This window comes from Bos mutus, chromosome 28 (genome assembly GCF_027580195.1).
Source record: "Bos mutus isolate GX-2022 chromosome 28, NWIPB_WYAK_1.1, whole genome shotgun sequence".
NCBI lineage: Eukaryota > Metazoa > Chordata > Mammalia > Artiodactyla > Bovidae > Bos > Bos mutus.
The window spans coordinates 30,521,662-30,549,339 of NC_091644.1; the positions used below are offsets into that span (position 1 = coordinate 30,521,662).

Here is a 27,678-nt window from a genome sequence, read left to right on the forward strand (position 1 = left end):
ATTTTAGTTAATGTTTTCCTCTTATCTATTGTCCTTTAGCCCGGACCGCAGTTGTGTAGAAGTCTGTCATATTCAAGGGTATTTCAGAACATAGCATTCGGCCTATGAAAAAAGTAGGTCAACATCAAGATAAATTCTCTTTAGTTTATAGCAACATAACGAATTTAAACCAAGCTAACAATCCTATTGCATCATTCTATAATCATGAGCTATTGTAGAGGAAGAGACTTGATCTATAAATACACAGGTAATTTTTTTCTGAACCCTAAATCAGGGTATATGGTAATACCTTTGGGGAGAATGATCAATTATTTAAAATGTTGGTCTCTGCTAGAAAATTCAGGATCAAGAGTCATTGTATCCACCATTATTCTTTTCCACTGACTTGGAAAATTTCAGAGATTGTGAAGAAATTGTCAAATCCATTCATTCATTCATTTAAAGTTCAGCCTTTCCAGATGCCCTGTTCAAATACAGCAGAAAGTCTTCGGGTTTGTGTTGCTTGATTTCTGCTTGAGACGTGCTAAGCACTTTTCTTAAATGGAAAATGGGCCTGTTCTCACATGTCACTCTTGTGGAGAAGCATGTTTTCCTATTCTGGTAGATGCAGCACTTATGTCTGGGTTTCAGGCCTTGTCCCAAATGAAGTTTTTGACCAGTCTAGAATCTTTAATTAACAAAAGCAAAAAGCTTTGGTTGCCTCTGATTTATGTTAAGGTCAACTGGTGGAAATAAGTTCTCTAGGCCAATTTATTGGAGAAGGAAATGGCAACCCACTCCAGTGTTCTTGCCTGGAGAATCCCAGGGACGGGGGAGCCTGGTGGACTGCCGTCTCTGGGGTTGCACAGAGTTGGACACGACTAAAGTGACTTAGTAGCAGCAGCAGCAGCAGCAGGCCGATTTATGAGTGCCCTAGAATATCCATAGTTATTTATTTTGAAACACGGAACAAATAAGATAACAAAGAGAGAGGCAAGTGTCCAAGACTTGGTATTTTTTTTTTCTTTTTTTTTAAATTTTATTTTATTTTTAAACTTTACAATATTGTATTAGTTTTGCCAAATATAGAAATGAATCCGCCACAGGTATACATGTGTTCCCCATCCTGAACCCTCCTCCCTCCTCCCTCCCCATACCATCCCTCTGGGCCGTCCCAGTGCACCAGCCCCAAGCATCCAGTATCGTGCATCGAACCTGGACTAGCAATTCGTTTCATACATGATATTATACATGTTTCAATGCCATTCTCCCAAATCTTCCCACCCTCTCCCTCTCCCACAGAGTCCATAAGACTGTTCTATACATCAGTGTCTCTTTTGCTGTCTCGTACACAGGATTATTGTTACCATCTTTCTAAATTCCGTATATATGCGTTAGTATACTGTATTGGTGTTTTTCTTTCTGGCTTACTTCACTCTGTATAATAGGCTCCAGTTTCATCCACCTCATTAGAACTGATTCAAATGTATTCTTTTTAATGGCTGAGTAATACTCCATTGTGTATATGTACCACTGCTTTCTTATCCATTCATCTGCTGACGGACATCTAGGTTGCTTCCATGTCCTGGCTATTATAAACAGTGCTGTGATGAACAGTGGGGTACACGTGTCTCTTTCCCTTCTGGTTTCCTCAGAGTGTGTGCCCAGCAGTGGGATTGCTGGATCATAAGGCAGTTCTATTTCCAGTTTTTTAAGGAATCTCCACACTGTTCTCCATAGTGGCTGTACTAGTTTGCATTTCCACCAACAGTGTAAGAGGGTTCCCTTTTCTCCACACCCTCTCCAGCATTTATTGCTTGTAGACTTTTGGATTGCAGCCATTCTGACTGGCGTGAAATGGTACCTCATAGTGGTTTTGATTTGCATTTCTCTGATAATGAGTGATGTTGAGCATCTTTTCATGTGTTTGTTAGCCATCTGTATGTCTTCTTTGGAGAAATGTCTGTTTAGTTCTTTGGCCCATTTTTTGATTGGGTCATTTATTTTTCTGGAGTTGAGCTGTAGGAGTTGCTTGTATATTTTTGAGATTAGTTGTTTGTCAGTTGCTTCATTTGCTATTATTTCCTCCCATTCTGAAGGCTGTCTTTTCACCTTGCTTATAGTTTCCTTTGTTGTGCAGAAGCTTTTAAGTTTAATTAGGTCCCATTTGTTTATTTTTGCTTTTATTTCCAGTATTCTTGGAGGTGGGTCATAGAGGATCCTGCTGTGATGTATGTCAGAGAGTGTTTTGCCTATGTTCTCCTCTAGGAGTTTTATAGTTTCTGGTCTTACGTTGAGATCTTTAATCCATTTTGAGTTTATTTTTGTGTATGGTGTTAGAAAGTGTTCTAATTTCATTCTTTTACAAGTGGTTGACCAGATTTCCCAGCACCACTTGTTAAAGAGATTGTCTTTAATCCATTGTATATTCTTGCCTCCTTTGTCAAAGATAATGTGTCCGTATGTGTGTGGATTTATGTCTGGGCTTTCTTTTGTTCCATTGATCTATATTTCTGTCTTTGTGCCAGTACCATACTGTCTTGATAACTGTGGCTTTGTAGTAGAGCCTGAAGTCAGGTAGGTTGATTCCTCCAGTTCCATTCTTCTTTCTCAAGATAGCTTTGGCTATTCGAGGTTTTTTGTATTTCCATACAAATTGTGAAATTATTTGTTCTAGCTCTGTGAAGAATACCGTTGGTAGCTTGATAGGGATTGCATTGAATCTATAAATTGCTTTGGGTAGTATACTCATTTTCACTATATTGATTCTTCCAATCCATGAACATGGTATATTTCTCCATCTATTAGTGTCCTCTTTGATTTCTTTCACCAGTGTTTTATAGTTTTCTATATATAGGTCTTTAGTTTCTTTAGGCAGATATATTCCTAAGTATTTTATTCTCTCCGTTGCAATGGTGAATGGAATTGTTTCCTTAATTTCTCTTTCTGTTTTCTCATTATTAGTGTATAGGAATGCAAGGGATTTCTGTGTGTTGATTTTATATCCTGCAACTTTACTATAATCATTGATTAGTTCTAGTAATTTTTTGGTGGAATCTTTAGGGTTTTCTATGTAGAGGATCATGTCATCTGCAAATAGTGACAGTTTAACTTCTTTTCCAATTTGGATTCCTTTTTCGCTCTAATTGCTGTGGCCAGAACTTCCAAAACTATGTTGAATAGTAATGGTGAAAGTGGGCACCCTTGTCTTGTTCCTGACTTTAGAGGAAATGCTTTCAATTTTTCACCATTGAGAATAATGTTTGCTGTGGGTTTGTCATATATACCTTTTATTATGTTGAGGTATGTTCCTTCTGTTCCTGCTTTCTGGAGAGTTTTTATCATAAATGGATGTTGAATTTTGTCAAAGGCTTTCTGTGCATCTATTGAGATAATCATATGGTTTTTATTTTTCAATTGGTTAATGTGGTGTATTACATTGATTGATTTGCGGATATTGAAGAATCCTTGCATCCCTGGGATAAAGCCCACTTGGTCATGGTGTATGATCTTTTTAATGTGTTGTTGGATTCTGATTGCTAGAATTTTGTTAAGGATTTTTGCATCTATGTTCATCAGTGATATTGGCCTGTAGTTTTCTTTTTTTGTGGCATCTTTGTCAGGTTTTGGTATTAGGGTGATGGTGGCCTCATAGAATGAGTTTGGAAGTTGACCTTCCTCTGCAATTTTCTGGAACAGTTTGAGTAGGATAGGTGTTAGCTCGTCTCTAAATTTTTGGTAGAATTCAGCTGTGAAGCCGTCTGGACCTGGGCTTTTGTTTGCTGGAAGATTTTTGATTACAGTTTCAATTTCCGTGCTTGTGATGGGTCTGTTAAGATTTTCTATTTCTTCCTGGTCGAGTTTTGGAAAGTTGTACTTTTCTAAGAATTTGTCCATTTCTTCCACATTGTCCATTTTATTGGCATATAATTGTTGATAGTAGTCTCTTATGATCCTCTGTATTTCTGTGTTGTCTGTTGTGATCTCTCCATTTTCATTTCTAATTTTATTGATTTGATTTTTCTCCCTTTGTTTCTTGATGAGTCTGGCTAATGGTTTGTCAATTTTATTTATCCTTTCAAAGAACCAGCTTTTGGCTTTGTTGATTTTTGCTATGGTCTCTTTTGTTTCTTTTACATTTATTTCTGCCCTAATTTTTAAGATTTCTTTCCTTCTACTAACCCTGGGGTTCTTCATTTTTTCCTTTTCTAGTTGCTTTAGGTGTAGAGTTAGGTTATTTATTTGACTTTTTTCTTGTTTCTTGAGGTATGCCTGTATTGCTATGAACTTACCCCTTAGGACTGCTTTTATAGTGTCCCATAGGTTTTGGGTTGTTATGTTTTCATTTTCATTCATTTCTATGCAAATTTTGATTTCTTTTTTGATTTCTTCTGTGATTTGTTGGTTATTCAGCAGCTTGTTGTTCAGCCTCCATATGTTGAAATTTTTAATAGTTTTTCTCCTGTAATTGAGATCTAATCTTACTGCATTGTGGTCAGAAAAGATGATTGGAATGATTTCTATTTTTTTGAATTTACCAAGGCTAGATTTATGGCCCAGGATGTGATCTATCCTGGAGAAGGTTCCATGTGCACTTGAGAAAAAGGTTAAATTCATTGTTTTGGGATGAAATGTCCTATAGATATCAATTAGGTCTAACTGGTCTATTGTATTGTTTAAAGTTTGTGTTTCCTTGTTAATTTTCTGTTTAGTTGATCTATCCATAGGTGTGAGTGGGGTATTAAAGTCTCCCACTATTGTTGTGTTATTGTTAATTTCTCCTTTCATACTTGTTAGCATTTGTCTTACATATTGCGGTGCTCCCGTGTTGGGTGCATATATATTTATAATTGTTATATCTTCTTCTTGGATTGATCCTTTGATAATTATGTAGTGACCGTCTTTGTCTCTTTTCACAGCCTTTGTTTTAAAGTCTATTTTATCTGATATGAGTATTGCTACTATTTGTTAGATTTTTGTTTTCCCTCAAGGAAGAGGCAGCACGTCTCGCAGTCTTTTAAAACATGAATGTGAAGACAAGAGTATGCTTAATTTGGTGATATATAAAATGCTACTTAGAAGTTTTTATGCTTTTGCATTTTAAGGTGATTATTGCTGTATTAATAATGTTACCATTATCATGTCTGGCTTCATTCTTTTCATATATTTAATTCTTTTACTCAGTAAGCATTTCTTTAAACAAAGCACTGACAGCATGACTGCTCTCCTTTTCCTCTGCCCATCCACATTCCCCTTTCAGGTAAACCTTAATAACCACTTTGGCATTCATTATCATCTATTAAAAAGCAAATGTTTACTGTTAAACTGTGAGGGAATATAAATACAGACCTTTCCATGCCTTGAGTCAGTCCTGAGCACAATCCTGGGGTTTAGAAAAAGTGTGTGTGTATATATCAGTTCATCTTGTTTTCAGCATCTCCAGCTATACCCTCTCCTGGTACCCAATTTCTTCTTCCTTTCTCTGCTGAATGGCTGCATCCAAGACTCAGAGGGCTTGACTAATTTCTCTAAGATGTGAGCTAATGGTGGTTTAGTTGTTGTTACTCAAAGGTGATTTCCTGTTCCTGGGGAACATTTGAGGGGCAGAAAATCTTTGAAATTGGAGGCAATACATTTCTAACATCAGTATTTCAGGATACTTGAGTTCTTGGTGGAGATAAATTTCTTTTTGCCCAGTGGGTAGCTTGACATATGCCACCTCACACCAAGCAATCCATCATCCATTCTGCCTGTAATGAAAGCTCACCTGACCTTCTCTGTTATAGAATTTGACAGCTGAATTGTGTTCTGACTATGGCAGGCACAGCTTCTGGATGCAGTGTGTTCAGCTGAGGTGAACAAGGAAGGGAAGAGTTAACTAAAATTACACTTAAGAGTTCAAGTGTTGATTCTCTTGGGAGCAGATTCTTTTGGGCTTGGATTCCACACCAGCTCCAAGCTTGACATCTGGAAGTTACAGATTTTATAGTGCTTTCTGGGCAGAGGCTGTGTTTTAAGAATCTAAGTATCCTTCAGTACAGTTTTCAGATAGGCGCTAAATAATTCTTTAATGATTGAGCATATAAAGGCAATTATTGGTTGCTCTTTTCATCAAAGAGAATATATATGTCCTCTATTTTGTGTCTTTGTGAATCTAAATATCAAGTACCAATAAACTAGAAATGGTTCCTTTCAACTTATCAAAAATAACGATGATCAGTATGTAAGTAGTCAAAATAGAATATACCAATGGAGTTAAAAAGCAATACATTTAAAAAACAATTTGAATTTTAATCTTTTGATAAAACATTAAAATAAAAGCAAAAACCTAGACATTAATAGTTTGGATGTAATATGAACTATTATCTTTCTAGCAGTTTGGATATAATATGAACTTTTATCTTTCTAATGAGAACTGTTTTACATATTTTTATTTCTGATTATGGAAATAACACATTCATTGGAGGAAAAATTAAGAATCCAGAGAATTTTAAAAATTTACCATCCAGAACTAGCCACCATAGTATTCTGCTATATAGCCTTCCCTTTTTATTTCAATGAATAGTGACATATATTTCCTTTTTCAATTTTTATATGGATGGAATCATGTTAAAACATACTTTTGTAACCAGCCTTCTTATCCTACATATACTTGACTTTGCATGTTGATTAATAGCAGTCTAAATTGCCCCATGGAAGTTCCATGATACAAATTTACAGAGACATATGGGCATTTCTGCTGTTAACATATTTGTACTATTACTAAGACAATATTTGTTGAAATGTCTTGCTCTTGACCTGCTTTGAGAATGTACTTTCAAGGCCTCTGAAGTGAGATGTTGGGTGAATTTTACAAATCACTGAGCAGAGCAGAAACCATATATGCTGGGCCTGGGTTGGTACAAATTCTGGTTGTTCAGAAGTATTTGCATTATCAGGCCCCTGCCTTCATCAGGAAGGATTATGCTACCTCTCACAAATGAGGTAGTGCATTTTGAGAAACTGAAATTGGTTTTTCGGGCAACTTGGAAGAAGTGTGTATCTTTCTTCTTATCCCCTCCTTCATATCCTGCTTACCGTGAAGGATTTGGAAGTCCTTTCACATTTATCTACATAGCTTTTACTTTCCTACAGAAACATTCCACTTTTCAGAAATACCAAATAAATATTTGTTGAAATCTGTGTCACGATGAATTTTCTGCTTGCTAATAATAATATTATCTTATGTGCAGTAGGAGTGGGACATTTCAAATTTAGGAACAAGAATTTTTCTGCAGGAGAACTTGCCATGTGGGTTCAGCTTGTGGGTTGTTCAATTATCTTTTTTTGGAAATAAAATCCATTTGCTGATTTAATTCCAACTTGGATTACTCTGATTTTGCTGCTGAAGCTGAAGGAAAAACTAGTTTCTCTAAATATTTTCATAAATACTTCATTGGTTGCATTTTGACATCCCATAATTCTAGCTTCTGGAGCAGAAGGAATTTAGAGAGTGCATAGATCCTTAACTTGGGGTAATGGATGAACTTAAGGAGTCCATAACCTCCCAGAAATAATAATTTACAAATGTGTGTGTATCCACTTTCCTTACAGACAATGTCCAAAGCTTTCATTAGATTCCAAAAGGAATCCATGGTGGGGATTTTTTTATTTTGAAAAAAAGAAAAAGAAGTTAAAAAACACTCAAAGCCCTCATTAAAAAGGGAAAAAAAAAAAAAAAGAAAAGAAACTTTCCCTAAGGTCAGAGAGCTAGTTGATGGCAGAGCACAAGTTATAACCCCTCTCCTAAATTCTTTTAAGCAAGTGGAGCCCAGGGTTTTGTGCAGTGATGTGATTGATAGTATGCATATAGGTAAAAACATAACTTTATTATAAATTTTATAGATATAAAGGATGTATATCACATCATGTACAAATAGTATAATGGTGTAATATACTTTCATATAAATTCCATACACCTGTGACTTCAGTATGACTTGCTGTTTCTTGCAAAATCTATCAGTTTTCAAAAATTCTGTTGCCAACAGTAATGTCACAGAATCATTGATGACTATCCAGTCAAGAAGTCACTCACCTCACTGACAATCAAGTGTAGTTCTGATATAACCGTTGAATATACAAAAGTGAAGTAACACTTTTGACAATGAGGTGCATGACTCTTTGGTTGAAACTGACAGTAATTTTCAAATACTGTGATACTGAAAATCTTATTATTTTTTTTTTTTTGCCGACAAAGTTCTGGCTAGTCAGTTAGTCATGTATGGATGTGAGAGTTGGACTATAAGGAAAGCCGAATGCCTAAGAATTGATGCTTTTGAACTGTGGTGTTGGAGAAGGTTCTTAAGAGTCCCTTGGACTGCAAGGAGATCCAACCAGTAAATCTTAAAGGAAATCAGTCTTGAATATTCATTGGATGGACTGATGTTGAAGCTGAAACTCCAATACTTTGGCCTTCTGATGCGAAGAACTGACTCATTGGAAAAGACCCTGATGCTGGGAAAGATTGAAGGCAGGAGGAGAAGAGGACAAGAGAGGATGAGATGTTTGGATGGCATCACTGACTCAATGGACATGAGTTTGAGGAAGATCTGGGAGTTGGTATTGGACGGGGAAGCCTGGTGTGCTGCAGTCCATGGGGTTGCAAAGAGTTAGACACAACTGAGCAACTGAACTGAATTGAACTGAGAATCTGATATCCACACTTTTCAGTTCAGTCTGAATTATTAACTGAATTATTTTCTTCATCACTTTTTTAGTCTAGACCATCAACAAAACTCTACATCAAACCCTAGTTTGTATCCTTTATTGTTTTCCATAGTATAAGTATTCTCATCATGGCAGATTTCAAACTACCAATGAAACCTAGCTGGCTGATGAGTTGGGAAGAGATGCCTGACAGCACACTATTGTGTAGTGTCTTCACTATTCAGAACCAATAGACATAAATAACTTGGTAGCAGACATAATAGTAAAATGAAAGATTCAGAAGAGATAATCTTTTAGTATCTGTCACCCTTGTTTTTTGATGTAGCATGTTTCTGTAAGTTTGTATAATTTAATTTTTAAAAATGACTGAGTTTAACAATCACCTTCCAAAATTCCTGAAATTTTAACAGTTGGCTTTCATGATGTAGTTCGAGTTAAGTCCAGCCCACCCCTGGTTCTGTCTCTGCAGTGGTTTTCAAGGCCCTGGGTTGCAGTGAGAAAGGAGCAGTGGTGAGCTAACTGAATCCCACTACTTCAGAGCACGAGGGAATTGAAACAATATGTGTGGCAAAGACAGGCTCCAAAGTCAAGAACTTTTTCCAAAAAGAGTTCTGCAACACACCACCAGATCGTAGGGATATTTTGGTAGTGGTGATCGTATATTGGAGTTTCTTTTTTGGAAAATTTATTTACTTTTCTTTAAGATCTATTTTGGTAATTCTGATAATGTTTCCTTGAGTGCTGCTAAAAAGATGTACAGATATTGATATCAGAGTAACCCTGATTATTGATGTTGTTCGTATTCTTTTCCCACTACTAACATTATTTGTATATTTTGAAACAATGCTATCTGGTTCATAAGGGTTCATGATAGCTATATAGTTTTGAAAATGATTTATTTTATCAAAAACAACAACAAAAAATAAAGTCAAGGAGACTCTGAGTAAAGTGCCCCATTCCAAGAGGTTATTAAAGAGAATGAGATATATCTGTAAGCACCAAAGGGGAAAGCTGTCCATGATTTGTTAGGAAGTAGAAGTTTGCTTATTGTTTTTAAGTGTCCATGACTGTGTGTGTCTGTGTACAATGTGTGTGTGTATGTAGTGATCAGTATATAGATATACCCTGAACTGTGTGTAACTGTGTCTAACTGGAGAATTGGTTAGCTATTCTTGACATTACAGTTGTTTTTCAGTGAATACTTGTATGTAAAGAAATGGAAAAGACAAAAATAAAGCACCCAGGGAAAAAAATGAAAGCCTAAGCTAAAATATAAACAAAGCAACAGACAAAAACTATGAGTCTGTAACTAAGGAATATCCATAGGGAGTAAGGAAATGAGAAGATTCTAAAAGGCAGCAGGAGACAAATCCCCAAGAACTTTCATTTGTAGTGAAACGTGGAGATCCAGATCACTTCTATCAAGAAGCTGGCAGCCTTCATGCTGGGAAGACTTGCTAACAGTAAAATTTCCTGTTGCTCTAGCCAGCTGCCCTGCCTTCTTGGTTCTTTTAACCATTTGAACAAAAAACATCAGCATCAACAGCATTTTAGAAACAAGAAGAATGTTACTTTCAAAGAGGTGCAAGGGAGTTGGACATCAGAAAGATTTTCGTACCAAATAAAAATATAATATTCATTGAAGGGAGAAAATGAAAGATGTTAGTGACTGCTAATTAATAGTGGACTGCATATGTTGATAAAACTAGAAATTTCTCACAATTATCACCACAAGGGCCTGGGCCTATCTTCAGATGTTAGTGTTATAAACACCAGGAATAAAATTGTTTCCTTTAACAGGAAATGCTCAATGTTTTATTTATTTTAGGGAGCAGAACTTAACAAACTGACCTGTTATTTTCAGTTTATCTCAGTGCAGAGTGTTCTTTCTTCCATTCTGAAGATGGTCATAATGTACGTACTTACTTTTAATGACAGAGGGCAATGTGTCCATTTTGCTTCCACACTCCTAAACAAAGTAATTCAGAAAGATGGATTGTGAAGGAACAGAAAAATTATCTGGCAACTGAAAACCAAAGCACAGTACACGTCACATTATTAATATTAGAAAAAGTTTAATTCTAACCTATGCGGATAATGAAGCTGATGATCAATCAAATTGGAAGAATAAGTTTCCCATAAGATATTCTTCTGATGGAAACCAAATAGGCAGAGAAAGAATGAGATTTTGTTAATAATCAGTTAATTATTATTTTGAATCAAGCTGTTGATACTTTCATGAAGTTCAAATTCAGTAGTAGAGGGATATATGAGAGTTGCCCAGCCTATGCACTATTAAGAATAAGTTTGTGTTACTGTATATAAAATAGATAAAAACAAGGTCCTACTGTATAGCACAGGAAATTATATTCACTATCCTGTAATAAACCATGTGGAAAAGAAGATGCAAAAGAATGTATATATATTAACCTATATATGGAGAAGGCAATGGCACCCAACTCCAGTACTCTTGCCTGGAAAATCCCATGGACGGAGGACCCTGGTGGGCCGCAGTACATGGGGTCACTAAGAGTCAGACACGACTGAGCGACTTCACTTTCACTTTTCACTTTTATGCATTGGAGAAGGAAATGGCAACCCACTCCAGTGTTCTTGCCTGGAGAATCCCAGGGACGGGGGAGCCTGGTGGGCTGCCGTCTTTGGGGTCGCACAGAGTCGGACAGGACTGAAGTGACTTAGCAGCAGCAGCAGCAACCCATATATATATATATATATATATATATATATATATATATAAAACTAACACAACTAACACAACATTGTAACTAACACAACTAGCACAAGATACTTCAATTAAAAAAATTTGTTAGAATACTTGCTAAACTAAACTATTTCTTTAAAGCTGTCCTAAACGTCACTCAATGTTTATCCTTCTGCTTTTTCTATTTTATAAGTTGTATCAAAGATGCAGAAGAAATGACAAGCAGTTTATAATTAAGAAGACTTAACCAAGCATCAAGGATTGAGGCAGAGGCTGGGTCAGTACTGAGTTAATCTCAGCTGTGCTCATCTCTGGGTATGCCTGGAATCATGATGCAGATCCTTGGCTAAACATTAAGTGCAGCGTCCTGTATTCTATTTTCTTTGTTCTACTGTTGAGACTTGTCAGTGTCCTGGTTTTTGGCTATGTGACCAGAGACGTACAGAAGACTCCTCTTTGAGTAAGTGGTTCTTCTGAGACCAACTATCTTGCAAGTATCTTAAGTGGTTCTGGAAAGTGAAAGTGAAGCCGCTCAGTCGTGTCCGACTCTTTGTGATCCCATGGACTGTAGCCCACCAGGCTCTTCTGTCCATGGGATTCTCCAGGCAAGAATACTGGAGTGGATTTCCATTTCCTTCTCCAGGATCTTCCCTACCTAGGGATCAAACCCAGGTCTCCTGCATTGTAGGCAGACGCTTTAACCTCTGAGCCACCAGGGAAGTTGGACCTGAAGACAAAACCTATCCTGTGAAACTGAGAAAGGACACTAGAGTCTGTGCCTGAAACTTGTTACTCTCTGATGTTTGCCTGGGCTTTATATCTACTGCTGTACTGTAATCTCTTAACTTCATTGAAACCTTTCCTGAGTACAACTTGAGAAATCCATGCATTCTTTCAGTTATTTGACCCTATATAATTACTGCAGCAATGCTAGTTTTTCTTCCATACATCTTAACAAAGCGACTCAGCAAGATTGAAAATTATATTTTTGGCGAAGATATATTGGGCAACTACAATAACAAAGGAATGCAGACATCACATGACTAACATCAGGCAGCCCTCCATTTATGGGTGAAAGTATTTAATGGCACAAAGAAGATGAGTTTATAATGACAAATTGTACAATTCACAATGGTAAGTAACTGAATCTTTTGGAGCAAATTACATCATTATGGGAACATTAACACAAATCTTCCAGATATTCAAGCTGGATTTAGAAAAGGCAGAGGACCAGAGATCAAATTGCCAACATCTGTTGGATCATTGAAAAAGCAAGACAGTTCCAGAAAAACGTCTACTTCTGCTTTATTGACTATGCCAAAGCCTTTGTGTAGATCACAACAAACTGGAAAATTCTTAAAGAGATGGGAATACAAGACCACCTGACCTGCCTCCTGAGAAATCTGTATGCAGGTCAAGAAGCAACAGGTTGAACTGGACATGGAACAACAGACTGGTTACAAATCGGGAAAGGAGTACACCAAGGCTGTATATTGTCACCCTGCTTGTTTAACTTATATGTAGAGTACGTCATGCGAAATGCCAGGCTAGATGAAGGACAAGCTGGAATCAAGGTTGCCAGGAGAAATATCAATAACCTCAGATATGCAGATGACACCACCCTTACAGCAGAAAGTGAAGAACTAGAGCCTTTTTTATGAAAGTGAAAGAGGAGAGTGAAAAAGTTGGCTTAAAACTCTACATTCAGAAAACTAAGATCATAGCATCCAGTCACATCACATCATGGCAAATTGATAGGGAAGCAATGGAAATAGTGAAAGACTTTATTTTCTGGGGCTCCAAAATTCACTGCAGATGGTAATTGCAGCCATGAAATTAAAAGGCATTTGCTCCTTGGAAGAAAACTATGACCAACCCAAACAGCATATTAAAAAGCAGAGACATTACTTTGCCAACAAAGGTCCTTTTCTTTTTAAAAACAGTTTTGAATTTTATATTGAAGTATAGTTGATTCAGGGCTTCCCAGGTGGCACTAGTAATAAAGAACCTGCTTGCCAATGCAGGAGTTGTAAGAGATGCGAGTTTGATCCCTGGGTCAGGAAGATCCCTTGGAGGTGGGCGTGGCAGCCCACTCCAGTATTCTTTCCTGGAGTATCCCATGGACAGAGGAGCCTAACAGGCTACAGTCCATAGGGCAGCAAAGAGTCGGACACGACTGAGGCGACTTAGCATGCATGCATGCATAGTTGGTTCATAATGTGTTAGTTTCAGGTGAACAGCCAAGTGGTTTAGTTACCTAATTCCTTTTCAGATTGTTTTCTCATATAGTTACTACAGAGTAGTGAGTATAGTTCCCTGTGCTGTACGGTAGGTCCTTGTTGATTATCTATTTTTACACATAGTAGTGTGTATATGCCAATCCCCACCTCGCAATTCATCCCTCTCCCCTACTTTTCCCCCTTGGCAACCACACACCCACCCTCTATGTCTGTGAGTCTATTTCTGTTTTGCAAAGAAGTTCACCCTTATCATTTAAAAAATTATATTCCGTATGGAAGTGATGTCTTTTTCTGACTTACTTCACTCATTATGATAATCTCTAGGTCCATCTATGTTGCTGAAATGGCATTATTTTATTTTTTTAAATTGCTGATTAATATGTACCACATCTTTATCTGTTCATCTGTCGATGGATATATAGGTTGCTTCCATGTCTTCGCTATTGTAAATAATTCTTATGTGAACATTGGGGTGCATGTATCTTTTCAGATCATAGTTTTCTGTGGATACATGCTCAGGAATGGGATTGCTGGATCAAATGGATTTATTTTTAGTTTTTTAAGGAAACTCCATACAGTCTCCATAGTGCCTGTTCCAAGTTATATCCCCATCAACATTGTAGCAGGGGATTTATTGTTTGTGGACTTTTTGATGATGACCATTCTGACAGGTGTAAAGTGTAGTAGTATGGTAGTTTTGATTGCAGTTCTCTAATAATGAACAATATTGAGCTTCTTCTCTTCTCATGTGCTTTTTGGCCATCTATCTGTCTGTCTTATTTGGAAAAATGTGTATTTAGATCTTCCCATTTTTTGATTGGGTTATCTTTTTTATATTGAGCTACTTGAGCTCAATATAAACTGTGGAAAATTCTGAAAGAGATGGGAATACCAGACCACCTGATATGCCTCTTGAGAAATTTGTATGCAGGTCAGGCAGCAACAGTTAGAACTGGACATGGAACAACAGACTGGTTCCAAACAGGAAAAGGAGTACGTCAAGGCTGTATATTGTCACCCTGCTTATTTAATTTATATGCAGAGTACATCATGAGAAACGCTGGACTGGAAGAAGCACAAGCTGGAATCAGGATTGCCGGGAGAAATATCAATAACCTCAGATATGCAGATGACTCCACCCTTATGGCAGAAAGTGAAGAGGAACTCAAAAGCCTCTTGATGAAAGTGAAAGTGGAGAGTGAAAAAGTTGGCTTAAAGCTCAACATTCAGAAAATGAAGATCATGGCATCTGGTCCCATCACTTAATGGGAAATAGATGGGGAAACAGTGGAAACAGTGTCAGACTTTAGTTTTGGGGGCTCCAAAATCACTGCAGATGGTGACTGCAGCCATGAAATTAAAAGACACTTACTCCTTGGAAGAAAAGTTATGTCCAACCTAGATAGCATATTGAAAAGCAGAGACATGACTTTGCCAACAAAGGTTCGTCTGGTCAAGGCTATGGTTTTTCCTGTGGTCATGTATGGATGTGAGTTGGACTGTGAAGAAGGCTGAGCGCCGAAGAATTGATGCTTTTGAACTGTGATGTTGGAGAAGACTCTTGAGAGTCCCTTGGACTGCAAGGAGATCCAACCAGTCCATTCTGAAGGAGATCAGCCCTGGGATTTCTTTGGAGGGAATGATGCTAAAGCTGAAACTCCAGAACTTTGGCCACCTCATGCTAAGAATTGACTCATTGGAAAAGACTCTGATGCTGGGAGGGATTGGGGGCAGGAGAAGAAGGGGACGGCAGAGGATGAGATGGCTGGATGGCATCACTGACTCGATGGATGTGAGTCTGAGTGAACTCGGGGAGTTGGTGATGGACAGGGAGGCCTAGTGTGCTGCGATTCATGGGGTCGCAAAGAGTCGGACACGACTGAGCGACTGAACTGACTGACTGACTTTAGCTATTTGTATATTTTGGAGATTAATCCTTTGTTGATCAATTTGTTTGCAAATATTTTCTCTCATTCTGTGGGTTGCCATTTGGTTTTGTTGTTCATGGTTTCCTTTGCTGTTAAAAGCTTTTATATTAGGTCTCATTTGTGTTTTTTTTGTTTTTATTTTCATTACTCTAGGAAGTGGGTCAAAAAAGATACTGTTGTAATTTATGTCAAAGAGCATTCTGCTTATGTTTTTCTCTAAGGGTTTTATAGCATCTGATCTTAAATTTAATCCATTTTGAGTTTATTTTTGTGTATGGTGTTAGATAATGTTCTAGTTTAATTCTTTTATGTGTAGATGACCAGTTTTCCAAGCACCACTTATTGAAGAGACTTTTACTCCATTGTATATTCTTGCCTCTTTTGCCAAAGATAAATTAACCAGAGGTTCATTTGTTTATTCCTGAGCTTTCTGTCCTGTGCCATTGAACTTGGTGTCTGTTTTTGTGCCAGTTCCATACTATTTTGATTACTGTAGCTTTGTAGTAACCATAAGTTCAATAATATTTTAATCAAGATATTTAAGTCCATAGAACATAGTAACTGGATTCCCTTCATGTGACCTAGATAACAGAAACAGATAAAAAATCTATTAAAAGTATGTAACAATTTGACTTTTGGAGTTGGACTCCAAAAGGCATGCTGCTGCTGCTGCTGCTAAGTCGCTTCAGTGTCCGACTCTGTGCGACCGCATGACAGCAGCCCACCAGGCTCACGCGTCCCTGGGATTCTCCAGGCAAGAACACTGGAGTGGGTTGCCATTTCCTTCTCCAATGCATGAAAGTGAAAAGTGAAAGTGAAGTCGCTCAGTCGTGTCCGACGCCTAGCAACCCCATGGACTGCAGCCCACCAGGCTCCTTCGTCCATGGGATTTTCCAGGCAAGAGTACTGGAGTCGGGTGCCATTGCCTTCTCCGCCAAAAGGCATAATTTCGTACTTAAATAACGTTCTAATGTATTTGTACCTGTTTTATTGAATAAGATTATTTGAATGAAAATATTCTGCTGTGAACATGATATACCACCTTTAAGTGCTTCATTGGTTTAAATAGCATTTAAAAGACTAATGATGAGCATCCTCTTCTACTTAGCCCTAATACTTTGAATTCCATGTATAAATCACTACCAAATGATTTTTATTTTATTTGGAGCCTACCTATGTGAATTAAAATGCCATTACTCCATTTTGCTACATATAACCTTGTTGACTTGTTTTTCTTTGGAGATCTGTTAAACAAAGTCTTGGGGAAATTTTAATTTGAGATAAAACTTGTATTTCCATTCACAAAAAATTAATTTCACACTGGCTGTGTCCTAAAGGAACTAGAAACAGTGTAAGATAATTATCATTATTAAGGAAAAGAAGTCTTAGATTTTCAGTGACTTAATTTTTTATACAAAAAAAGGTAAGAAATCAGGGGAACTGATCCTGGGTAGTAGTTAGAAATATTCTTCCAAATTAGGATATTCAGTTCAGTTCAGTCACTCAGTCATGTCCGACTCTTTGCGACCCCATGAATCGCAGCACGCCAGGCCTCCCTCTCCATCACCAACTCCTGGAGTTCACTCAGACTCACGTCCATCGAGTCAGTGATGCCATCCAGCCATCTCATCCTCTGTCATCCTCTTCTCCTCCTGCCCCCAACCCCTCCCAGTATCAGAGTCTTTTCCAATGAGTCAACTCTTCGCATAAGGTGGCCAAAGTACTGGAGTTTCAGCTTTAGCATCATTCCCTCCAAAGAAATCCCAGGGCTGATCTTCAGAATGGACTGGTTGGATCTCCTTGCAGTCCAAGGGACTCTCAAGAGTCTTCTCCAACACCACAGTTCAAAAGCATCAATTCTTCGGTGCTCAGCCTTCTTCACAGTCCAACTCTCACATCCATACATGACCACAGGAAAAACCATAGCCTTGACTAGACGAACCTTTGTTGGCAAAGTCATGTCTCTGCTTTTCAATATATGCTATCTAGGTTGGTCATAACTTTTCTTCCAAGGAGTAAGTGTCTTTTAATTTCATGGCTGAAGTCACCATCTGCAGTGATTTTGGAGCCCCGAAAAATAAAGACTGACACTGTTTCCACTGTTTCCCCATCTATTTCCCATGAAGTGATGGGACCAGATGCCATGATCTTCGTTTTCTGAATATTGAGCTTTAAGCCAACTTTTTTCACTCTCAGAGTCCCATAAATTAAAATATTTATAAGGAAATTTCATTATACTATCCTGGAGAATTAGTCAAAGCTATGTTTTTTCCAGTAGTCATGTATGGATGTGAGAGTTGGACCATAAAGAAAGCTGAGTGCTGAAGAACTGTTGCTTTTGAACTGTGGTGTTGGATAAGATTCTTGAGAGTCCCTTGGACTGCAAGATCCAGCAAGTGCATCCTAAAGGAAATCAGTCCTGAATATTCATCGGAACGACTGATGCTGAAACTGAAATTCCAATACTTTGGCCACCTGATGTGAAGAACTGACTCATGGGAAAAGACCTGATGCTGGGAAAGATTGAAGGTGGGAGGAGAAGGGGACGACAGAGCATGAGATGGTTGGATGGCATCACCCACTTGATGGGCATGAGTTTGAGCAAGCTCTGGGAAATGGTGAAGGAAAGGGAAGCCAGGAGTGCTGCAGTCCATGGGGTTGCAGAGAGTTGGACACGACTGAGCAACTGAACTGAATCGAACTGATCCTGGAGAAGGAAATGGCAACCCACTCTAATATTCTTGCCTGGATAATCCCATGGACAGAGGAGCCTGGCAGACTACAGTCCATGGAGATGCAAGAGTCAGACACCACTTAGTGACTAAACCACCACCACCACATTATACTATAACATAAATAGCATTTGCTTTGAGTATTGTAGAACTTCAAAGAGGTAATTGTCTATAACAGATTGGATAGTTTTTGAACAAAACACTGTGCCTAGACAGAGCATTGTAATATATCCTGGAAGTGAGGGAGCTGGAAACAGATAGTAGGAGGAAGAAAGATAAAAGATTTAAGAAAGCTTCTAGTACACCTAAGGAGATTGGGCAGTTAGAATAATGAAGGCCTTCTATTCTGTGCCAAATGAGTGATAAAGAGAGTTAATGAGGTCACATTTTACATGAACTTAGCCTTGAACAACACATAACACTCAAGTTTTGGCCTCTCAATATTTTTTGGCTTCCAAATCTTTAAAAAATATGCCCAAATATCACAGTTGGCTCTCTGGGTAGACTATAAATTGTGTTTCATGTTTTGACTGTAGCAAATTGCTGGTACCCATTTAGTTGTAAATTTTGTCAGAGTTGCTTACTATTGTCTATATACATGTTATTTTGATGATGACTGTACTGTACTATTATTTTAACACTCATTATTATAATTTAAAATGTTTTCTTTCTGTAACAAACCATTTAAGTATTCATTATGTGGTCATGCTGGTATAAAAGCTAATGCTGATGCTTTTTAAAAATGCCCCAAACCAAAATCTTTGGAAAAAAAAATGAAGGTGATGAATAAAATACAGGAAAGAAGCTAAAGCAATCCCCAGCCTCCAAGACTTTCTTCTAAAGATTAGAGATGGATGATGGTTAAAAAAAAAAAAAAGGCAGAATTAAAGAAAATCTACAGTACTTTGGCCACCTCATGCAAAGAGTTGACTCATTGGAAAAGACTCTGATGCTGGGAGGGATTGGGGGCAGGAGGAGAAGGGGACGGCAGAGGATGAGATGGCTGGATGGCATCACTGACTCGATGGACGTGAGTCTGAGTGAACTCGGGGAGTTGGTGATGGACAGGGAGGCCTGGCATGCTGCAATTCATGGGGCCGCAAAGAGTCGGACAGGACTGAGTGACTGAACTGAACAGGGGTTATAGATTTATACATTAAAAGTATGCATCTCTTCTATGAGAATATTTGTATGACAATGTATCAGTTTGAATTATGTGAGGTCCTCAGATATATACTCCTCACATCAAACATTATTGCTAGTACCCTAAAGCTTCATAGGAAAGATGACATATCTAGAAAAGGTAAATTTATATAGACAGAAAGTAGATTAGTTGTTCTTGAAACTGGGGATACAACTGGGATTAACTGTAAAGGAGTGTGACGGATCTTACTGGAATGATGAAATGTCTAAAATGAGTCTGATAGAGTTAAAAATCAAGGTGTTAGTAGGGCTGTTCTCCTTCTGCAGGCTCCAGGAGCAAGTCTGTTCCTTACTTGTTCCAGCTTGTAGAGGCCGTACCGCTCTAACCTCTACTTCCATTGTCCCATCAACAACACTCCCATCCCTACTAACTCTTTCTGCCTCTATCTTGTAAAGATCCTTGTGATTACATTTAGGGCCCACTCAGTTCATCCAAGGGTAATCTCCCAAATCAGGATCCTTATTTTAATGACCTCTGCAAAGACCCTTTTGCCTTATGTGCTTACACATTCACAGGTTTTGTGGGTGAGAAGTGGGCACCTTTGGGGGTTGTGATTCAGCTGACAGCAGGTGGGTAGAGAGAAGGCGGCAAGGACTTGGGTTCATTCAGCTTTGCTTTTTCCATGCTTAGCACTGTACTCAGTGCCTGGTGAATATGCATTTGCCAAGCTGAGGGAGGTCATGAGGAAAAGTGCAAAGGTGGGAATAAGAAATATGTGTCCTGGGAACTCTGACTAGATTGTTAGATGTGGACTGAAGGATTCTAGAATTAAGGGTGGATAAAAATGGAGTAGAAAGACAGGTTGGAGCCACATTGCTGAGTGTCCTAAATATGAGGTCATACTTTTAGACTTAAACTAGTGAGGAATTATTAAAGACTTTTGATTATGGGAAATAAATGATTATGGGCGTTTTGATAAAAGGTTAATCTGGTGAAAACCAACCAAATGTGAGAGGAAATGCTGGAGGCAGATACACATTTAGAGGTGACTTCAGTAATCCAGCCGTGAAATGATGAGATTACGGCTTTAGTTGGAGTGGTCCTAAGAATGACAAGGCAGAACAGAAATAATGTAAATAAAGAATTGCCAGCACTTAATAGCTGAGTCACTATAAGGGATATAAATGTTAAGATGAATTGTATTTGTGCTACAAGGAATATAAATTCCAATATAGTTAAATAAAAGTTGTTTATTTTCTTTTATCAGATAGAGACTAAAGGTAGGTGGCTGTGAATTCACATTAGCAATTTTTCCTATGATCTTCTAGCAAAATCCAGATGGGAGTATTGGGGCTACTGGGAGTTAGAACAACTTTTTTGGAAACAAAGAAGTGGGAAATGTGAATACCAGATAAACAGTGTTTCCCCTGCAAAGCAGAATGGATTGGAAGAATGTTATTCTTAGGAACTTTCAAGGCTTTCTCAACACGAAGTGATATTTGACTGTGTGTTCACCATCCTTTGAATGACCTTGAGAGAAGGCAGACTATAAAGTCAAGACTCATATAAACCTCACAGCCTTGGACCACTTCAGATTCTTTGTTGTCTATTGATTGTATCTGCCATTGGAGTTGGAAGGTGTGAGGAATAGGAAATGTATTTTTTAATGGATGTTTAGTGCCTATTAATTTTTGGCAATGATCATATCTCATTTTTCTCTAATATCTTAAAAAAAAAAAGAAGAGAGCTTTGAGGTCATCTTTGGTGGTCACAAATGGGCAGGAAGCAGAGTAAAAAGCCTTTCCATACAAATGTTTTTCCTTTATAATTGTACATAGTTGTTCTGAAAATCTTCTTAAGTTCTGACTACATTGCAGATATGATAAACTCATAAATTTCACAGATAAGAAGAGATTGAATACTGGCAGTTTTTTTAAAAAATAAGATATAAACTAATAATCCTTAAAATAACCAAGTTATTGACAGTTTGAAAAAATAGACTAAATTACATTGAAGGTATTCTAGGATTATACATATGATAATACAAAACATTAATTACACTCTTTACTATAACTTAGAGAGGAATCTTCCCAGAGCAGAAACTTTGGCTGTTTATAGGGCTTTTATATAGGGCTTTAACCCCTGCCTGAATTTCCTAATCAGTCCCTTTCATTGCTGAAAGTTTTTATAATTTCATAGTGGAAGAAGACATGAAAATCTCAGCCACTACCATGCTTTTATAAAAAACTTTAAAAACAGTTGTTTATCAGTGTGATAAAGAAAATACCCACAGGCATATGGGAACTCTGCCCTGGTCAACTCTGAAATATTCTCTCCCACACGTGAAGAGTCCGTCTTCCTTTCAGAGAGGAACAGTTTCTTGTATTTTGATCACCAGTTAGAGCTCATTTTCCAAAGGGCTATGTCTTGCAGACTCTCAACTCTTTCTCCTGCTCTGTGCAGGTGGTAGGTAGGTGAGTTGAGAGGTTTTACTCTCCTGATTTGAACTTCTCTTTCCAGATCATGTGGGCTCAGGCCCTGTCCTGCTAATTGACTCTCTCTACACATGCATATGAGAAGGAGTTGAGGATTTAGATTCAGGAGGCAGAAGACCTAAGCCTTCTGCTCCAATTCCATTCTTTACCAGGGGTCATCAGATGCTGGCTTGAAAGGACTATTTTTTTTTTTTAAGTACAATTGATTTACAATGTTGTGTTAATTACTGCTGTCCAAGAAAATAATTCAGATATATGTGTGTGTGCGGGGGCTGTGCTTTGTGCTTAGGCATCCAGTCATGTCTGTCTCTTGTGACCCCATAGCCTGTAGCCCACCAGGCTCCTCTGTCCATGCATTCTCCAGGCAAGAATATTGGAGTGGGTTGCCATTTCCTTCTCCAGGGGATCTTTCAGACCCAGGAATCAAACCCAGGTTATCCTGCATTGCGGGCAGACTCTTTACCAACTGAGCTATGAGGGAAGTCGTGTATATATGTATATATATATAGGACCTCTATCTCTCTATAGACTCTCTCTCTGTGTATACACACACACACACACACACACACACACACACACATTCTTCTTTTATATTCTTTTCCATTTTGGTTTATAGTAGGAAATTGAATATGGTTCCCTGTGCTTGTAGTAGGACCTTGTTGTTTATCCATTCTATGTATAATGGCTAATATCTACTAATCCCAACATCCAGCTCCATCCCTCACGCAGCCCTCTTCTCCCTTGGTAACCACCAGTCTGTTCTCTGTGTCAGTGGTTCTACTTGTTTCATATGTTCAAGTGTGTCGTATTTCAGATTTCACATAAAAGTGGTTTCATATGTTCTTTGTCTTTCTCTTACTGATTTATTTTACTTAGTATGATAATCACTAGTTGCATCCCTGTTGCTGCAAATGGCATTATTTAATTTTTTTGACTTTTACTTTTAAAACATTTATTTATTTTTAATTGAAGGATAACTACTTTACAGTATTGCATTGATTTCTACCAAACATCAGTATGAATCAGCCATAGGTTTACCCATGTCCCCTATTTCTTTCTTTTTTATGGCTGAGTAGTATTCTATTGTGGAGAAGGCAGTGGCACCCCACTCCAGTCCTCTTGCCTGGAAAATCCCATGGACGGAGGAGCCTGGAAGGCTGTAGTCCATGGGGTCGCTGAGGGTTGGACGCGACTGAGCAACTTCACTTTCACTTTTCACTTTCATGCATTGGAGAAGGAAATGGCAACCCACTCCAGTGTTCTTGCCTAGAGAATCCCAGGGACAGGGGAGCCTGGTGGGCTGCCGTCTATGGGGTCTCACAGAGTCGGACACGACTGAAGTGATTCAGCAGCAGCAGCAGTATTCTATTGTGTATATGTACCACATCTTCTTTATCCATTTACCTGTCAGTAGACATTTAGGTGAGCACCGTATCCTGGCTGTTGTGAGTAGTGCTGCTATGAACATAGGCATCATGTATCTTTTTGAATTATGGTTTTGTCTGGAACATATGCCTAGGGATGGGATTGCTGGATCATATGGTAATTCTATTTTTAGTTTCCTGAGGAAACTTCATACTGTTTGACACAGTGGATGCATCAACTTACATTCTCACTAGCAATACAGGAGGGTTTCCTTTTCTACATGCTCTCTTCAGGATTTGTCACTTGTAGACTTTCTGATGATGGCCATTCTGACTAGTGTGAGGTGGTAGGTACCTCATTGTGATTTTCATTTGTGATTTGAGCATCCTTTAGTGTGCTTATTGGCCATGTGTATTTCTTCTTTGGAGAAATATCTGTTTAGGTCTTCTGCCCACTTTTTAATTGGGTTATTTGTTTTTTGTTGTTGTTGTTGTTGAATTGTATGAGCTCTTTGTATATTTTGGAAATTAATCCCTTGTCGGTCTCATCATTTGCAAATATTTTCTCCCATTCTGTAGGGTTACTCTTTTTGTTGTTTATGGTTTCCTTTACTGTGCAAAAGCTTGTAAGTTTGATTGGGTCCCATTTGTTTATTTTTGTTTCTATTGCCTTAGGAGATTGACCTAAGAATAAACATTGGTACAGTATGCCAGAATATTTTGTCTATGTTCTCTTCTAGGAGTTTTATGGTGTCATGACCTATGTTTAAGTCTTTAAGCCATTTTAAGTTTATTTTTATGTATGGGAAGAGGCTGTCTTCTAACTTCATCGATTTACATGCAGCTGTTCAACTTTACCAACACCACTTATTGAAGAGACATTTCCCATTGTATGTTCTTGCTTCCTTTGTCAAAGATTTACCACGAGTGTATGGGTTTATTTATGGGCTCTCTGTTCTCTTCTGTTGATTCTTACCCCACTGTTTTGATTATGGTAACTTTGTAGTATTATCTGAAGTCTGAGAGCACCATGCCTCCTTTTTTTTTTCCTCTCAGGATTGCTTTGGCAATTCTGGGTCTTTTATGGTTCCATATAATTTTTTTTTTATTATTTGCCCTAGTTCTGTGTGAAGGGTAATTTTTAAATTTAATTTCACTCTTGTCCCCTCAGTAGGAAGGAACCTGGTAGGGATAAGAAAGAGGTGGTGGTCAGCAAATCGTTGTTTCATACCTGGCTCTACCGTCACTGAATATGTTCACATTTAATTGTCCCCCATGTAAATTGATTTTACCAGTGTGGTGAGCCGTGTGGCTATATTAGGTAAAGATAATGTTGCATATACCCCATCCTCTGGCCAGCAGTTTCACTCTAGATATTGTGCTGGAGAAGCTTTCACGTTTAAGATAAGAAGGTACATACAAAAAGTTTGTTGTAGCTTTGTGATAGGAAAAAATTAAATGAAAAGAAAATTACCTAAATGTTTATCATTGGGAGAAGAGATAAATTGTGACATGTTGATAGAACACAGTTTTATTAAGCAGTAAAAAGTGAACCAGCTAGAATTCCTTATAGAACTACTCTCTCATTTATAGAAATACTATGTATGCATAGAAATGCATACATAATAGGAACAATGATACATATTTCAGTGAAAGCATACACAGTGAAATGAAAATTGGGTTAAATTTACATTGAATCATTTTTTGAAAATTTAATAGCTTTTCAAAAATTGAGTAAATTAAATTGAAGATGAGAGACACTAAATTCAGGAGAATGATTAATTCTGGGTAGAGATACCAAGAAACAGAATTGTAGAAAGGTACAAAAAGGTGTTAATTATAATATTTTAATTCTTAAGCTATGTGTACGATACACATATGCTCATTATATTGTTTTATATACACTTCCAAATGCTTGAAATATTTTATTTCTAAGAATTTTCTAAACCCCAACAAATGCCAATAATATCACACATTGGACATTTACAAAATGATATTTTTTAGATTAAAATTTGAAGAATAACTGATTTGTCTTGAGAAACTCCTGTGTTTTCTTTTCACTAACAACTTAAATCAGTCACTCTTAATACTTCATCTCCTTTGCCTGTCTGGAAGCTCAGAAACAAATTTGAGCGTCAACTTTAATAACCAAGTAGTATCTATACACTTTCTTCCTGAACTTGATTTTCTATCTCAAAATGAATTTTTCCTTGTTTTTTCTATTTTATAAGCCTCTTCTCATTCTTTGAGGAAGAAAAAGAGTTTTAAAAATATAAAAATATTTTTCATTCTAGTTCTCTTTCTGTTCACACAAATTAACAGTGTTCACACACGGCAGGACCATGCATCTGCTTTCCCTCTGTGTCTAGCATAGCATCTGGCATGCAATGAACATTTCATTGTTCACTGATTAAATGAGTTTAATCAATCCACAGTTTCATCCTTAAACAAATCTTGATTTTTCACATTTCAGAGGTGTCCAATTTGTTTTGTTATAAATTTAGGTTTGGTAAAAATCTTGATGAATAGGGTTTCGGGTTATTTCCTAAGATGGTTTTTCCAGAAGTAAAATTGCATGGGTCAAAAGAGATGATCGCATAATGGCTATTAAAATGTTTTTCCAAATGGCTCTCCAGAAAAGCTTTTACCAGTTTCTACAGCAACGAGCAATGTCTGAGGGTAACATTTCCCCATAACACTGTCTGTGTTCATGCAAAATTTTGTTTTGTTGTGTTTTGAAATGTAATAGGTGTAAATTTATACCTTGATGTAGAGTTAATAATTTTTTAAATGTTAGTGTACCTAGAGTTTTTATGGTGAATTTTATGTGCTCTTGTGAAAAATCACTTGACTTTTCCAGATCTCATCATAGATCTTCATCATTTCATATAAACCAACAGAGAAAAATCACCCATGAAAACTCTTGAGGCTTCTTAATTTCCCCAAATTTCCCTTATGACTTATGGATAATGAACCTCTTTGGGGTTTAATTGCTTATCTGTAAACTCTATAAATTGGAGGTAGGAACATGTATCTTGGATGCCTATTGCATTACAAATCATGTATTAAAATACTACCACATGGCAGGGGTCCAGTAAATAATAACTATTACTGTTGTTTTTAATTTTAACCTATAAAATTAGGTTCATGATCTGGATGAACATTGGTTGGGTTCATTTCTGGTCTGCATGTGTAGGAAACAAATATATACTAACGATGGATTCTTTTCATAAACTATCTTGAGCTATCTTAAGCAAAAAGTGGAATTTGCCAATAGAAGGGTAGAAAAATGAGGAAAAAGGAAAGGGCAGGGATCCAGTAAGACCTCCAAGTAGAGAAGCCCTGAGTCCTGATGTTGCCAGAATGTTCTTTTATCAGCTCCCATATCTGGTTTTCCTTGCACCTGAGTGTCATTCTCTTTCTCCACAAGTGGACTTTCCCCACACAACTGTTGAAAGTCCCTATGTTTTACACCTTATAATTTCAGTTTTTGAGGAAGGATTGTCTGATAGTCCCTCAGGTTCTGAGTCCAAATAGGGAAGGGACTTTTTGACCTAACTTGGCTTAGGTGCCTGTATCTCCAAGTTCTCCTCAGTCCTGGCTGAGGTAAGAGTGTGGTTGGTTCACTTGAGAATATAACAGCTTCCATAGAAATTGTCAAGAAAAAAAGAGATATTTTCAGAAGGAATAAGGGATGAACAAAACTTTCAGTGTTGACCATAAATTTGAGTGGTCGCAAACCTCTTGACTGGGAGGAGCTGATCTTTTGGAGATGGACATTCTTACCAGACCTGGGATAAAAACATGGTTAGAATAAAATAATAGGCTCTGAGTGGCAGGAGGGTGAGACAGTACTGAATAAGAAGAGAGAGAGAGAGTGTGTGTGTGTGTGTGTGTATGTGTGTGTGTATGTGTTTGTGTGTGTGTGAGAGAGTGCTTTGAAAGTCTTGCAAAATATCCTACTTTAAGGTGCCCAAGGAATAATTGTTGAACGAGGAGAAACATTTAATAAACAGCTAACCACAATACTTGGCTCATAATATGTGCTCAATAAACAGGAGTTGAACTGAGTAACTACAAGCGTGGGTTATACTCTGGTGTAATTCTAAAACTGAGTGTGAAATAGTAGTCTGATGGTGACTGGAGGACATAATCAAAGAAATGGGCATCACAGGAAACAGCAGAATTTGTGCCAATAGCAAGTTGACAATCAGAAGCAACTCCACTTAAGAGCACTGGACCTCAGTGAGGTAGTGTATCGGGAGTGGCAGTGGGTTCTGGTGCAATACAGGCTAAACTTCCTAATACATCTCATTATGTTGTCTCCAGGGCCTTGAGGGTCCTGGGTCCTATAACGAGTTAAAACTA

The 27,678-nt window shown here is 37.7% G+C and overlaps 1 non-coding gene across 1 annotated transcript; it reads right to left on the reverse strand.

Annotated features, from left to right (window-relative positions):
* Nucleotides 1-12,054: 12,054 nt before the first annotated feature.
* Nucleotides 12,055-12,126, reverse strand: TRNAC-ACA (transfer RNA cysteine (anticodon ACA)). Its single transcript has one exon. It is a non-coding gene; the product is annotated as a tRNA-Cys (tRNA).
* Between the last annotated feature and the right edge of the window lie 15,552 nt (nucleotides 12,127-27,678).